Genomic DNA, 16,633 nt, shown 5'->3' on the forward strand with positions numbered 1-16,633 from the left:
TGGTGGCAAAATGTACATAACATAAAAATGATCATTTGAACCATGTTTACATATAGAGTTCGGTGGCATTAGGTATATTCACACTGTTGTACAACTATCACCACTAGTCATCTCCAGATTTTTTTCTCATCCCGAACTGAAACCCTGTACTCATTAGATAACTCTCAATCCCCTCCCCCCAGCCCTGGTAACCACCATTTTACTTTCTGTTTCTATGAATTCGACTATTCTATTCCACTTATACCTCATATAACTGGAGTCATTTAGTATTTGTCTTTTTCTGTCTGGCTTATTTCACTTAGTATAATGTCCTCAAGGTTCATCCATGTTGTAGCATGTGTCAGAATTCCCTTCCTTTCTAAGGCTAAATAACATTCTATCTTGTGGATATACCACATTTTGTGTATCTGTTCATTTGTTGATGGCCATTTGGTTTGTTTTCCCCTTTTGGCTATTATGAATAAGGCTGCCATGAGTGGGGGCATACAAACCAGGGGTCTTTTTAAAGTTGTCTCCTGGTCTGTCCGGCATTCGCTCAGCCCACCTTGAAAACATTTATCCAGTTGAGAATTGTGGCTAATGAAGCTCAATATCAACCACTCTGATGTTAATCCTACATTACCTGGTAAAGTGACAGGCTTACCATGACCAGCAACACAAAACATGGCACTTGAAGTCATGTTTTGTGTTTATGCTCTCCCCGCCAGCAAGGGATGCTGCAAGAAACAGCCTTGGGAACACCCTGGCCTGTGTTTTCTGAGAAGCTGTTGCTTAAGACAGGATCTAATACATCTTTCAATATCATCTATCTGACATGAGCCTGAAACTTTCTATAAGTTAAGCAATAGGAAAAGTTGTGCCTGCTCTGAGACTTGCTGTAAACCAATACATTTTTTCCTCTTGCTCAATGAGAATAATAATTATCTGTGTTTTCTTTTTTTTATCACCTGCTGTCAGAAAACTCAGAATCAACTTTATGATTCGACTACAGCAACTGTTTAGGATTATAGTCTGCCTCTCTGGGGTCTATTCCTCCTACACTGGTTTTGTTAACCATGTTTCTAAGGCTTCTCTTTTCATGTGTGTAGACATATACTTTTGTGTCTTTCTTGTAAGTTGCCAAAATTAAGGAGAGAGGAGAAAAGGAGGGAAGGGATGAAAGGCAGGCAGCCTTTGAGTCTGTAAAGGAGGAGTTTGGAGCCGGGGAGATGGAAGGGTGTATCAAGGGCAAGCAGTAACCAGAGGCAGGGCTGGACCCAGCTGGGCACAGGCCAGTCCTCTGCTCACTGCCTGTGCTAAGCCTTGCAGGACACCCCACAGATGGTATTTAACAAATGTGTGTTGATGACAATTTGCCCTTTTCTAAAATGGCTCACATGAGAGGGTAAATTCAGAGTTTCCAGAATTTGAAAATATCCCTGAGTTTTTTCTGGCCCGAGCCTGGGAAAGCATCACTTGTGAGACCATCCAAAGACCTGGTGGAATTCTGCTCCTGAACAGCAGAGGGCGTTGCAGGACCACTCGAGCTGCTGCTCTCCAGGGCAGCCGAAGCTACTGGCGCTGCTGGTGGCAAGTTTCTGTTAGCCAGTGTCTTCCCAGGCTCTCCCAGACATCAGACAATTTCACAAATTGCTGTTGACTAAATCAAAACATTCAATCCCAGGCCGCCTTTATTAAAATAAGCCAGACTGCTCAAGACAACTACTTCTAAGTAGGCCAGAGCTTAGGAGATAGAGTGACCCAGCACTGGGCCACACCTGAGTCCTGGGAAAGCACTCAGGCTGCGCGCTTACCTGTACTACTCACCTCGCAGGGTCGCCCTGGGGATGAAGTGGGCCATGTAGGGGAGGGTCCTGGCCCACTACAGGTACTCAGTGAAGGTGCACTTACGATTGTGTAGGTAAAGCTTGGGTGCATCCCACAAACCCCAAGCACCGGTAATGGCCTGTGCTGCCCTGAGAGGCACTTCCAGGCGGTGCCCGGGAGACCATGCTGCTTTGGGCTGCATGTTGTCCAACAGCAGCCGGGCACACCTCCCTGCCCTCAGGGCTCTGGGATGCTGGAGGGGCCCCTAAGGGACATCCACACGGGAAGCAAGAGGGTCCTGGTGGTGCCTTATCTCTGCTGGCCTGTGACATACAACGACCAGCCAGGCGCCTCTAAGTCTTCCCACTTGGGATTCCAAAGCTTCTCATGGAGGATGCCAGGCCTGGATCCAGATCCCACACCCCTCACTTATACCCTACTCCCCAAAGGCTCCAGCCCCACTGCCTCTGAGCCTAAGGGCTTGCCCTACTGTCACCAGGTCCTCTGTGAGGAAATGCTGGCTGCTCACCACCCCCACCCCATGTCCCAGAATGAAGCAGGCCTGTTTCCCACCCAGGCAGGCCCTCTGCTCACCATGCACAGGTCTGTGTTCCTCAGAACACCGTGGAGAGACTGTCCTGGTCAGGGCCTCCCGCAGAGAGACGTGCCTGGTGAGGGGCTCTGGGACAGGTGATGATTCAGGCCGCCAGGGTCTCTCTTTGCAGGGTTCTGCACTAGAGGCTTCCCTGCTGCCATAGTCAGACTCTGTGTCAGAGCTGGAAGTAGAGAGACGTGCCTGGTGAGGGGCTCTGGGACAGGTGATGATTCAGGCCGCCAGGGTCTCTCTTCGCAGGGTTCTGCACTAGAGGCTTCCCTGCTGCCATAGTCAGACTCTGTGTCAGAGCTGGAAGGAGGAAGGAGGGAGTGGGTGAGCCCTGGAATCCACCCCCCAGCACACTCCACACTGTACCCTGCTCATCACTGCCTCTAGCAGACTGGGGTGGGGTGGGATCTTGGGGGAAGACCAGTGGTTTAGTCACCTTTGTGCCCAGTGCCCAGCCTCAGACTTTCTTATAGGCTGACTTGTGTCCCCCAAAATACTTGTGTTGAATTTCTAACCCCCAGTACCTCAGAATGTAAGTGCATTTAGAGAAAGGGTCTCTAAAGAGGTGATTAAGTTAAAATGAGGTCATTAGAGTGAGCCCCAGTCCTGTATGACTGGTGCCCTCATAAGAAGAGGAAATCTGAACAAAGACATACACAGAAGTAAAACGCCATGTGAACATGGCTATCTACAAGCCAGGGAGAGAGGCCTAGGACAGATCCTCCCTCACGGCCCTCAGTAGGAACCAGCCCTGCTAAAGCCTTGATCTCAGACTTTCCAGCCTCCAGAACCATGAGACATAAATGTCTGCTGTTTAAGCCACCCAGTCTGTGGTACTTTGTTATGGCAGCCCAGGATGACTATCCAGGGTTGGACCAGAGCAGAAGGAAGCAGCCCGGCCAGTGTCTGATGGGCTATTTGCATGAAGCTGGTCTTCACCTTCACCATCCCTGACCAGGTCTAAGATCCCTGGGGTCAAATAAGCTCATCATTAGGGAATTTGTCTTAAAACTTCAGGCATTTAAATACTGCTTCCCTCCCCCCAGAATAGATGGGGGGACAGAAAAGACTACCTGGAGGGGGATGGGTAGTATTTAACATGGGCTTTAAATAACTACAGGAATTTAAGCAGCAGAGAAGTGGAGGCAGGGTGTCCTAGGCAGAGGGGACAGCCCAAGCACAGTTCCGGGGAGAAAGTTCCAAACCTACTGGGCAGTGACATTTTAGTAAACATATATACATATTCACTCTCTCCCTGTACATATAAGTCTGGCATGCTTCTGTCCCCTAGACCACGGTCCCTCATCCATATGTGTGCTCTGGTGGACTCTCTACCCATCAGAGTGCCCAAGCCTGGCCGGGCATGGCACCTCAGTCCTGTTCACCGACTAGTCCCAGGGTGGGTGTGTGATGTGGGCAGTACCAGTTGGAGGGTTACCTGGAGATACTGGGTCTACAGACATGAACTGATGGATACGGGCTGAGGCGCTCAGAAGCCAAGAGTCCCACACGTGGGGACAGCCTCTCTGTGGGTTGCGGCAAACCTGCTATGCAGACAGGCAGCCCAGGAGAGTGGCTGAGTCTCTGGCTCCAGCCTTGCCTGAAGTGAGGGCTACCGTTGGACTTCCCAGCCAGATGAACTAATGAACTTTTCTTTGTTATTAGAGCTAGTTTGAGTGAGTTTCTGCCTCTTACAATGGAAACAGTCCTGCCTAATTGAGGTCTAGAAGTCTCTGAAGGCTGCGTGACGTAGGGCAGGTGCCTTCCCTTGTCTGGGCCCTGGTTTACCATCTCAGTGACTGCGAGGGCACTCCAAAGCACAGCCGTCCCACACAGACGCGTGCATCGGAATCATCTGTGGGGCATCAGAATCATCTGTGGGACGTGCTAAACACTGCTCCCGGGCCCCATCCCAGAGTCTGAAGGCTCAGGACTTGATGAACTAGTTGTCCACATCCTAGGTCTCCATTTTCTCCACTTGTGTTCCCCCACACCTACTCCAGTCAGGTTTCTGCCCCCTCACTACACTGGGAGCATGTTTGTCAAACTTAACAATGACCCTCCTGTTGGAAAACCCACAGGTCACTTCTCCATTTCTGCTCTCTGACGATTGCATCTCTTTTCTCCAGCAGCTCCGACTCAGCGAGCCGCGCCCTCCTCCCGGAGGCACTGTCTCCTCTCGGCTCCCACAGCTCCCCTCTCGTGCTTTCTCTCCTCCTCAGGGGGTTTGCCAGCTCCTGCTCTGCTTGCCCACTGAGTGTTCAAATGCCTGGCACACCCTGCTGGGCCCGGCTCTTCTTCAGTCACAGATTTTCTTACTCCATAAGCGACTCTGCAGACCCCGTGGCTTTATAATAGTCTCTGGACTCACCATCTCCAGCCCTGCCACCCAGAAACTCCAGACTCCCATATCCGACTGCTTACTTGATGTCTGCACAAAGACACAGGCATCGCAAACCCAACCGGTCCAATACAGAACTCTTGATTTTCTCCATAAACCTGCATCTTCCCTGAAACCCTGCCCACCCCTAGACAGTTGCAACATCCATTCAGTCCCTCAAGCCAAAATCTGGGAGTCACGCTTGAATTCTCTTTCCCTCCCGCTGAGCGCATCGGCAGCCCACCTGCGTGCCCACCCTGTCCCTGTCCGCAGGCTCCCAGCTGCTCCCCCTGCCTTCACTCCCATCCACCCTGCCCCAGCCGTCCTCCACACCAAGGCCTGCTGATCTTTGAAAATCGTAAATGAGATGTCACTCTTTTACTTAAAAATTCTTTCAGTTATGCCTGCTATGAAGTGTAACCTTCCTACCCCGTCTCACTCATCTTCCTCCTGCCTGGCTTTCTGCTGTAGCCCTCTGTCCTTCTCCCTCTCACTGTGTTCCAGCCACACCCATCTCCTGTCACCTCTGAGACATCAGGGTCACTCCCACCCAGGGGCCTGTGTGCGAGCTGTCATCACTGTGTGGATTCCCCTTGTCCCTTGGCCATCCTTTCTTGTCGACCAGTTCTCAGCTTCCATGTCACCTCCTCAGGGAGGCTGTGGAAAGTTGTCTGCAGAAATGGTTGTGATCACTCCCCTTGGGTCCACACTCCTTTGCAATGGGACTTTGTAGCCCCTCCCATAAATGGTGAAGTCTATTTCCCACCCCTTGAATCTGGGCTGGCCATGTGACTTGCAGTGGCCAATCAGATGCACTGGGAATAGCACTGTGCATTGCCCAGCCTGGGCCTCAGGAGGCCTTGCATGGCTCCCCTCTGTCTCCTAGGGCCGCCATGTGAACAAACTTGCGATGCCTGTTTGGTGGTGAAAGACCCATGGCCTGGTAGTCTCCTGTCACCCCAGTTGATAGCTAACTATGCCCCAGAAGCAGAGCGCTGCTGGTCTAAATGCACAAGTGAGCCCACCGAGAACAAAACTGCCCAGCTGAGCCTGGCTCACACGGTCGGCTCACGTAATTGTGGGTGTGACGGTGGTTGGTTTAAGTCACTCACTTTCGGGCTGGTTTGTTACTCAGCATTATTGTGGGAATTGATAACTGATATGGAGGCCTTTCCTGGCCATCCAGTCTAAGGCAGCTGTACTGTCTCTCTCTCTCATATACCCCTATTTTATTTCTCCACCTGGAACATATGTGATGTTCCTTTCGTTGACTGCTTCCTTGTTTGCTAGCTGGCTACCCTGTGATAGCAAGGACTTCGTCTTGTGTTGGCCACTGCTACATCCCCAGTGTGTAATAAATAACAAGTAACTGGTGCCTGCTGTTAACTGGCCTCCTGAGTGAATCCGGTGTGTCTGGGAGGAGGCCTGGAGCATGCATTTGTGATGACCTCTCCAGGGATTCTGATGCAGGTGGTGACGACAGCACTCGGAGAAAGAGTCATCAAAGGCACTGGGGTCTCATCTCTCTTGTTCCTACACATCCCCACACAACTCTACTGTATTAGTCCTTTTCTGTTGCATATAACAGGGTATCTGAAACTGGGTAATGTATAAAGAAAATGAAATTTATTTCTTACAGTTTTGGAGGCTGGGAAGTCCATGGTCCAGGGAGTGCACCTGGTGAGGGGCTTCTTCTGGGTGGAAGCTCTCTATGGGGTCCTATGCTGACGTAGGCAATCTCATGGTGAGGATAGCAGGAGCTCTTTAACGTGATCACTTGCTCTCCTTAAAAAGCCACGAGTGCCACTCCTGTGACAACCCACTAAACCATTCACCCATTACTCCACCAATGGATTAATCCATTCATGGGGCATAGTTGTCATGATCCAATCACCTCTTAAAGGCCCCATCTTTCAACTCTGCAGTAGTCTGGTTTCCCACCCTCTTAACACTGTTACAATGGGGATCAAGCTTCAGGGAGTTTTGAGGGGACACTCAATCCACAGCACCCACCTTACAGTTGGAGGGCTGTGACAGGTGACACCCACTCTCTCTGTACCCCTCACTGCAGCCTGCATGACAACTGCCTCCTGGGGAGAAGAGGTGGGGCCAGGGCCTTTCACTTTTCTGATAAAATAACAATTGCTAACACATGCAGTGTTTATTATATGCCGGGCATTGCTCTACACGCCTATGTTCATTAATTCTTTGATCCCTACAACTCCCTCTGAGACAGGTGCTATGATTGTCCCTATTGTACAGATGAGGAAGTGGGGGCGTGAGTGGAGAGACGACCAGATCCTGAATGCTGTCCCCCTCCTTCAACTTGGTTCTGCCCCCACTGCATGGCAGCCTGAGCATACCTGCTGTCCTCGCTGCTGACCAGGACACACACGGCCAGCACGTCCTGCCCAGCCACGTCCTCCCCGGGGCTGATCCGCACTGAGGTCCACTCGGAGGGCAGGGGAGAGGTGACCCCACCATCCACACCTTCCACAGCACAGTGCTCCGGCTCCGGGATGCTCTTCGGCTTCTTGGGGGAGGTGGGCTCATCTGCTGAGAGGAGAACAGGGTCTAGAGAGATGGTGGGAGTGAGCGGCCCCAGCAGGGCACCTGCTCCTGCAGGGCTGTGGGCCGGCTGCGGGGGGAGGACAGGTCTGGGGTCAACTTGGACACTCCGAGACTGCTCTTCTTGTCCTCTGTGCCATTGCTCTAGCCCCACCCGCCAGCTGACCAGATGCCCCAAAGTTTAGAGCAAGCTCTGTGTGCAGGCATGGACACATACATCATCCCATTTCATCTGGAGGGAGGGTCCTGAAACGTTCACAGCGCCCACCCTAGCTCATGGGCCTCTGAACTGTTGTTGTCAAAACTGCAGTGTCCACCAGTGGTGACGTCGCCATTCTCATCTCACGGGGCACACCGGCAGCACTGACCCAGCAGATCCCTCCCTCCTTCTGGAAACAGCTCTCCACTCAGCAACCAGGACAGCACAGCCTGCTGCATCCTCCTTGCTGGCTCTCTCCTTCTTCCCTTGCCCTCGTTACCCTGAAAGGTGCCAGGGCTCAGTCTCTGAATCTCTTCTTCTCTCTGTCTACACTCACACGTTTGATAATTTCATCTTGTCCAGACAATGCCGGCTTCCAGATTTATATCTCCAGCTTGGATGTGTCCCCTGATTCTAGACTTATAGATACCACTGCCCGCTTGGCATCTCCACTGGGATGTCTAACGGACATATAAACTCCACATGTCCCAATTGAACTGTCCCTCCTCATCTGGCCCCCAAACCTGCTTTACCCACAGCCCGCCCCACCTCAGTGAATGGCAACTTGAGCCCCCGTTGCTCAAGTCAATCCCTTAGAGACCTCCTTGACTTCTTGCATTCCTCATTCTCACGCAAGCCACCAGCAAATCCTGATGGCTCTACCTTCAGGAGCCCAGTGGGGCTCTCCCCACCTCCTCTGCCACCACCCTCTTCTCCTGCCTCATCACAGAGACAGCCTCTCCCTGGTCTCCCCATTCCTCTCCTGCCAGGCCCTGCCCCTCAGTCTATTCTCAGCACAGCAGCCAGCGTGACCCCCTTAAAGGTAAGTCACGTCATGCCACCCCTTGCTCAAATCGTCCCATGCCTCCTCACTTCACCCAGAGTGAACGCTGAAACCTTTCCCGTGGCCTTCAAAGTCCTGCGCCACTTTGCCCCCAGAGACCGGGTGACCTTGTCCCCAGCACTGCCCCTGGCTCACCCTGCTCTGCCCCTGCCACCTCTTTGCTGTTCCCTAGCATTCTTGATGTGCGCCTGTCATGAGCCCCTTGCGCTGCTGTGGCCTGTGTCTGGAAGAAGCCATCCCCAGATATCCTCAGGCAGGGCTTGCTCAGTGCCTGCAAGTCTGGTCACACGTTACCTTCTCAGTGAGGCCTTCCTGGCAACCTTATTTAAAACCATAGCCGACGCCCTCAGCACTCTCCATTCCTCTTTATTTTTATTAGTAGTGCATCTTGCCGTCTAATAAACTATTCTTTCTTATTTTGTTTATTGTCTCTCCTACGACTAGAATGTGAGCAGTGATTTTTGTTTTGTTTGTTGCTAGAATTGTGCCTGGTAAAGAGTAGATGCTCAATCAATACCTGCTGAATGAATAAATGAACGAGCCCAGCTTCATCTTGGCCACTAACTAGCTGGTGACCCCTTCTCTGGTCACATGGGAGCAGGTGTCTGTTTCCCAGGCAGAGACCGCGCCTGAACTTGACTCCTCTTCACCTCTTCCCACGCCCCTCCCCTCCCAAAGGTCGTTATCTTTTTCCTGTGTTCATCTTTGCCTACTAGATCTTTTCTATCAGTACTTAAACATGCTGAAGATCCTCCTGTCTTAAGCAGACTTTCACCCCAGTCTCCACGCCGGCCCCACTCTCTCGTCTTCCTTCCCAGCTGGTCTTCGTGGGGGAGTTTGCTACCCACTTTCTCCAATTCTTTACCACCCCTCTGTGGTCCTGCCTGTGCCTCCACTACTCCCAAACTGCCTCAACAAAGCTGCCAGCAGCCTCCTTGTTGCTAAATCCACTTCACAGGGCTTTGGGGTCTTCCTGCAGCCCATGACCCTGGCCCCCCTGCTCTTAGGCACACTCTCTCTCCCTGCCTCTCTGGCTGGTCCATCTCAACCACCCAGTTGTCCAGCCAATCCCTAAACCCCGGGTTCTCCACGCTTCCACCCGAGCACTCTCATCCTTTTACCCCATGTATTGTCTCTGGGAGATGTTATCTGTTCCCTGACTGTATTTACCACCCGTGTAGGTAACTCAAGAAATGTTGATTTGTATGTGAAATGCCTCATGTTCTAAGATACTGCATAGGCCAAATGAAACGTGTGCAGGCAGAGTCAGCCAGGGGTTGCCAGTGTGTAATAACGCTGGTGTGTGTGCTACTTGCCTACGTGCACACTTGTCTGCACACTTGTCTACACGTCTGTAGGAGTGGTACTGGGAGGGGAGGCATTTGAGGAATATAATTGGATTTTTTGCAACATGCATATAATAATAATTACGACGCGATGACGGTGGTGGTGCTGGCAATAATAATAACGGCAGTAGCAGCTCACTTTCATTGAGTGCTCTCTATAGACCAAGAATTGATTCAGCATCTTGAGCACTAAGTCTACTAAACCTCACACTATCCTCTGAGAAAAGCATTATTATTATCCCCATTTTCCTGCTGAGAAAACCAAAACACAGAGAGGTTACGGCACTGGCACATGGTCATATATTCCATCAGAGGAGGGGACCAGTCCGAATGTCTGTGAGTACAACAGAAGCATGAATGGACACCACTGCATGTGGCCTTTATCCCGGAAGTTTGGGCTGGAATATGTCCCTGTTCTTCACTGCCTCCCTATAACAGAGCTATGCTTTGTCCTGTGACTTTGCAGTCCTTCCCACTAGAGCAGGTGGGTGACTTCTCTGTCCCATTGATGTGAGGCTTGGCTGCAAGACTTGGCTTTAACCAGTGGAAACTCACAGAAGTGACATGAGCCTTGCTGGTTTGGCTTGTCACTTATGCTCCTGCTGGGTTACCATGAAAAGAGCTTGGCCCAGATGGCTGCTGCCCCTTCAGCCTGGGTCCCCCATTGAGGGTACACAGTACAGATCCAGAGCCACCCTATAGCTTGGAGCCAGTGTGGTCAATCATATGGAGCCCAGACCACCTTAGGACCTGCAGCCTGAAGTACAGCCACCCAGCCAACCCCAGACTCACTAGCAAGAAAGCAGATGCTGTCAGCCACTGAGATCTGGGAGGCTTGTCACATAGAATTCTTGTGGCAGAGACCAGACTCTATATGTGGCTTGTGTGTGCCTGTGAGCTGTGTGCCCAGACACTTACATATCCAACAGATGCCACTTGTGCCCTCCCCTGATCCAGGCCTGTGCTGGGGATTTGGAGATGAATCAGCCACCCCGGTCCCTGCCATCAAGGATCTCATCCTGTCCCACAGGGGAGCTAAGGCAAGTTCACAAACATATGCATGATAAGGTAAGCCATCTAAGAGTAAGGCAGAGGGGAAGGTAAAGGGGAGGGAGATCTGACTTCCATGCAGTAGACACTTCAGGTGGAAGGCGCCATTCTAACTGGGCTTGAGGATGAGTAGGATTTGAATGAACAGAGAAGCGGAGGTGGTGCCCGGGGTGGGCCTCTGTGAGCAAAAGCAAGGCAGGAACGCACTGCAAACTGCACGGGAATGAAGACACATCCATGTGGCTGGAAGGGGGGAGCATGTGTAGAGGAAGCCAGTGGGAAATGGCAGCATTAACATTGGACTGAGACAGTCCTTGCATGGCAAGTCAAAGAGTGGGTTTCACTCCAGGAACAACCACTGAAGGGTTGTGAACTGAGGACTGGCATTGTCAGATTAGCTGCATGGAAAGGTCACTCTGGTTGCAGAGTGGGTGGTGGACTGAAAGACCCATGAGGAGGTGAGGGGGACGAGTGAGGGGGCAGCTGTGATGACTGGGGGAGACCTCCAACTGAGCCCCAACAGCAGGACCAGGAGAGCGATGGGGTCAAGGGCAGCCCAGCAGCACGAGGTGGCTGCAGATGGGAGGTGAGCTAAGCCAGGCTGCGGTGGTCCCAGACCCACAGCTCCCACACCTCAGGGACCAGACCAAGCCCTCAGCATCACCCAGCGTTCTGCTTTTCTCTCTTCTCCTTCCAGAGAGCTCTGGCTTTGCCAGCAGGGCTGAGGGATAGGACAGCGCAAGGCTTGGCCTGGCTCCCTGGGTTCCTGGAGGGCAGAGGGCATGGCCGACCAATGACGCCTCAGTACAGCAGGGCCAGGGCCAGCATCCTGCAACCTGCCCATGTGGAGAGCCCCAAAGGAGGACATGCTCCTCCTTTGCTTCTGCCCCCAAGGCTCAGGCCACAGGCTACTGCTGGGTCTCTGGGGTTCGGTGTCACTGCCAGGGGAAATGTTCTCCACTCAAGCTTCTACTTCCAGACACCACTTTCATTCCCTGGAGGGCTCCTGTCCACACGCAGGTACCAGCAGTGGTGGTCCTAGCACCAGCACCAGGAGTTATACTATCGATGACAACAAAAGCAATGCCAGCTCATTGCTGAGTGTCCCCAGGCCTATACAGCTCTGTATGTTCATCATCTCTCACATCCCATCAGCCCTAAAAGAATGCTGTGATCATCGCAAGAGTGGAAGAAAGTGGAGTCCAGAGAGAGTGACTCAGACAGGGTCGCCATCTGGGTGTGCAGTGCCGGGCGCCACTGCAGCCATGTCTGCGGCCGGCCCCAGGTGAGGAGCCAGGTGTGCTCACCTGTGCTGCGTGCCCACACTGCCACCCCCTGGCTGCCTCCCCCGGGCCGTCTGCCCTTTGTCTTAGACTTTCCCTGAGGTCATCTGTGTACATCGGGAGAATCCAGGACTACACCGGGGACTGAAGGATGCCAAGAGAGGAGGTACATGGGGTGGGGGTGAGGAGAAGGACCCAGCACCTCCCAGGGCAGCTGCTGTGCCCCCTGGTGGGATGCAGGCCTGCTCAGAACCGAGCACCTGGCATCTCAGCACTCTGGCCGGACACCTGCTCCCCGATGGAGGAAAAGACTCTGGAAATTCTAAGTGCTAGGGCCAGGCCCACATGCAAGCTTAGGGAGGGCAGAGCCAGGCAGTATCTGGGAAATGCCTGTCCTCACATACCAGCCCCAGCAGCCATGTCCTGAGGCCCTGTCTTGGCCAGGCCCCTGCTGCAGGGTCAGGGTCAGGACCTGCGCTGTCCTGGTACTGACGGGGAAATTGTTTCTGTTTTCTACCCAAGTCTAAAAACTCTTCCACTCACCCCCAGAACCCAGGGAGACAACGAAGCACCATGTCCTCCCACATATTGTTATTGACCCCATTTTACAGGGGAGGAAACTGAGGCCCAGGGGACTCATCTCACTGTCCAAAGGCACGCAGCGCCTGGCTGCCAGAGCCACTTCTGGAACTGGGCTTGGATAAACTCCCCCTGCCATCTTGTCCACTGTTCTTGCTGAAGAAAAATGTTGAGAAAGAAGTCAGGGGGACTAAGGGTCACAGGATCCAGTTAGGAAAAGAGAAGCCAAGTCAGGAGTCCAAGACAGGAAAGTTAATACTGGAAACAACGTGTTGGAAGAACTGAAAAGCCAGAGGATTGGGAGGCAACCAGAGACAAGTGACAGCAGGCTAGAGGGACAAAGGGGAGAGCTGGTGTCACCAGAGCTCAGGGCCACAGCTCCTGCTAGGTGCCATGCAGGAGATGGGAGGGACACCCCAGCTTCTCCCTCGACCCCACCTTGCGGTCTCCTCCAGTGCTTCCACAGTGGTCAAACCTCACAGGAAGCGGCTGCAAGGGTGCCTGGGAAATGCAGTTTGCAGGGTTACAGCTCAGAAGAGCCGAGCAGGGAGGGCAGGGAGCATACAAGTGCAAACAGGAAAACGTATGGGATACTCAGCACACAGCAGTCTCCCACACTCCTGTAAAGTGACTGTACTGGGTGCAGGGACACTGACAAGCCCCCAGCCGAATAGGGGAGGGCCCTGGAAGAGGCCTGTGTCAGGCAGTCCCTCCACCCACTGCCAGGGGATGTCACAATTGCCCTGGGAGGGAGATTTGCTTGATGCCAGTACCAAGGTCCTTTGCAGTGCCTGGACCTTTAAGATAAAGGAACAGGTGCCCAAAGCCAGAGCTGCTGCCATCTGGGGACTCCTGACAGTGACTCCTCAGGTGAATTTATGGGAATGCAGTGTCCAGGATCTTTAGGGGATGACTAAATTCATGGGTAGCCCTGGACCTCTGGGCCCACCTTCTACCCTAGGGCATGGCTGCCCTGCTTTGCCGTACTCTCGCCAGGCATCCAAGGCCCAAAGAGTGGGTGTCTGTGCAGGTGTGTATACACACAGGCACACCCTCTGCTGCCCTGAATCCAGGGCAGACAGCATCACTCAAGGGGCCCTTCCTGGCCTTAGCAGCAGCCTTGATGGAGAGACCAATAAACTAAACTAAATGCAAAACCACAGGGAAGATGCAACCTTTGACAGGGGTGGAAGTGGGTCAGGCCTAGGCCCTGTCGCCATGGCCCATAGCAGAGCTGGACTGCTCCTCCCCCAGATCCCTCATCCTGGAAAGTGGCCACACACCAGGGGAATACCAGCCCCTGGCCAGGATCCTTATAGCTCACCTCAGGGCAGGTGGGAATGTGGGCCCTGCCACAAGTCCCCGATGGAGTCTCCAAAGCCAGGGACTGTGCCCTGGCCTGGCTGGGCCTGGCATGGGTTGGGGGTGGAAGAGAGGAAACCTGATCTTCTGGCACTTCTAGGCCCCCACCAAGCTGAGGAGTCAGCTTCTTTCTCCTGTTGCTGGGCAGGCAGCGTCTCTGGGTCTTGGTTACAGGCACTTGCAGGATGACTAGACTCAGGAGATCAAAGCCAAGTTGAGCCACCCACATGCCTTGGTGTGGGGGCCCCAGAGGCAGCTTCAGCCCCGCCCTCCAGTCCAGGTGGTGGTGGGTGGAGCATTCCCCACCCCACCCGTCTCAAACCTGCCACCTGGACTTTTGTGTCAGGACCCCAGAGCAGAGGACAGTGAGGAGCTGACAGAAGATGTGTGTGACCCAGTGGCCTGAGCCTTGAAGCCCCAAACTAGAAGTTAATGTTCTAGTTCCCACTGGAACTTCTCTGCTGCCAACCTCAGGCCTGTCCCTGAGAGGGGGCACCCAAACCCCATCTGCCACTGCCAAGAGATGTTTGTGAAGATGACACCCTCAGAAGGCAAAATGAAAGCAAAATCAAAACTCTCTCCTCACAATCAAAGGGCTCTGCAGAGGGCAGCTGGACGCACAGCGACCTGCTTCTCCTCCCCCAGGTCTCTCCCCTGACGCATGGCTGGACGCCAGCAAGAGCTTCCCTGGCCAGGACTGCTGCATGCTCCCCAGTCAGAGGGCCAGGCCAGAGGGCATACATTCTGTAAGTATTTGTTGAGGACCCACTATGTGCTGAGCTCTGTTCTAACTGTTGGGTTATATGTGTTCAAAAGAAACAAAGGTCCCTGCACATGTGGAGCTTAGGTTCTAGTGAGGGGGTAAACATGGAGAAACCATGCACACAATAAATGTGTGAACTGCACAACGTGGCTGCAGGTGGTAAATGCTACAGAGAACCTGTCTGGTAGGGTCGGGGGAGCAGGATTGCCAGGCAGTGCAGGCGGCAGTACTAGACGCAGGCCTCACTGAGAGGGAGACCACGACGAGACGTGGAGAGAGGGTGGGGTCACCACAGGCATACTGGGGAGGGGTGTTCTTGGCAGAGAGAACAGCCAATGCAAAGGCTCTACCGCAGAGTGTGCCTGGAGTTCAAGGAAGCCAGCGTGGCTGGAACAGGGAGATCAGCAGGAGAGGAGGTCAGAATACAGGGGCCAGACCACAAAGAGCGCTTGAATCCATTATACGCCTTTGGCATTTACGCTGAGTGAGCCGCTGGACAGTTTAGAGCAGAGGAGAGACCTGAGAAATCTTTAAAGGGTCACTCCAGCTGTTGTGTTGAAAATAGGTTGAGGGATGAGAGTGGAAGCAGGAGGCCTTACAGGAGCCTGCTGCAATGACGCAGGGCGGGATGACAGTGGCGGGGGCCAAGCAGCGTGGAGGTGGCAAGAAGTGGACAGGGTCTGGATGTTCTTGGAATTTGCTGGTGGACTGGGTGTGGGGCTGAGAGAAAGAAGAGTCAGGAATGACTCCAAGACTTTTGGGCTGAGCGACAGGAAGAGGAGAACTGCCATTTCCAGCCATGGGGAAGGCCTCCGTGGAGACTGTTTCAGGGGAGAATGAAGGGTCGAGATGACCAGCAGACAGCCAGGTGGAGTTGCAGGGTCACAGCAGGAAACAGCGAGAGCCTGCGCTTCCTCTTTGCTGAGACTTGGGCATTCACTAAAGCAGAACGAAAGTCCTGCTGGCAGGTGGCAGGAGGGGAGGGGAGCTGAGGCCTGGGTGTCTGAAGAGAGGTGGCTGGTTGTCTGCAAGAAGGCTGGGAAATCAGAAAGCTAGAGAAAGATAGATAGTGCCACCCAGTGTGATTTGAGACCTCTGTCTAGTCCCCAACCTGCAGATGTGCTGTCAGATGAGCTCCAGCTAATCTAGAATGTCCTGAGAAAGTCTTCCTGGGGGCATTCCCTGCTGCACAAAACCAGGAAAGTGCTGTCTAGAATTGGACAGAGAGCTCTTGCTGCCCTGAGTGCCAGGCACTGTACTGGGCACGCTCACCCATTCCACCTTCACGAAACCCTGCACCAGAGGCATCATTAGCCCAGTTCACAGAAGGGAAGTTCACAAGGCCACTGAGTCAGTACCAAGTGCCGGGAGTCAAAGCTGGGAGGTCAGCCCTTGCACCAAGGTTCCCCTTAGAGCAGGCACCTGAGTCCCAGCCAGGGCCCCACGTGTCTCCCTGCTCCTTCAAAGTTGAAGACGTCCTTCGGGACTCACCTCCCCAGTATCACGGACCTTCTTTAACATCAGTACTGACCTCAAGATTGCCACAGGAGCTGAGGAGCTGAGGAGCTGAACGTAAAGTGCCCGGCTCAGCACCAGCACAGAGAGGATGCTCGATATACAACAGCTGGCCCTGAGGCAGTAAAAGCAGCAGAAATTCCTTTTACTTAAGGAATTTTTTTACAAGTTGTAAAAACGAATGTGTTCACAGAAGTAAAGAACAGCCCACCCACTCTGGTTGACCCACTTACTGTACTTAATATTCAAGCTGTACAGAGATTTATTTCTTCTTCTGGATTATTTCCTTAAGATAAATTCCCTGGGGTAGGATTACTGGGCCGACAGGTCAGAG

The sequence above is a fragment of the Galeopterus variegatus genome, unplaced genomic scaffold (genome assembly GCF_000696425.1).
Source record: "Galeopterus variegatus unplaced genomic scaffold, G_variegatus-3.0.2 Scaffold1011, whole genome shotgun sequence".
In the NCBI taxonomy this organism is placed as follows: Eukaryota; Metazoa; Chordata; class Mammalia; order Dermoptera; family Cynocephalidae; genus Galeopterus; species Galeopterus variegatus.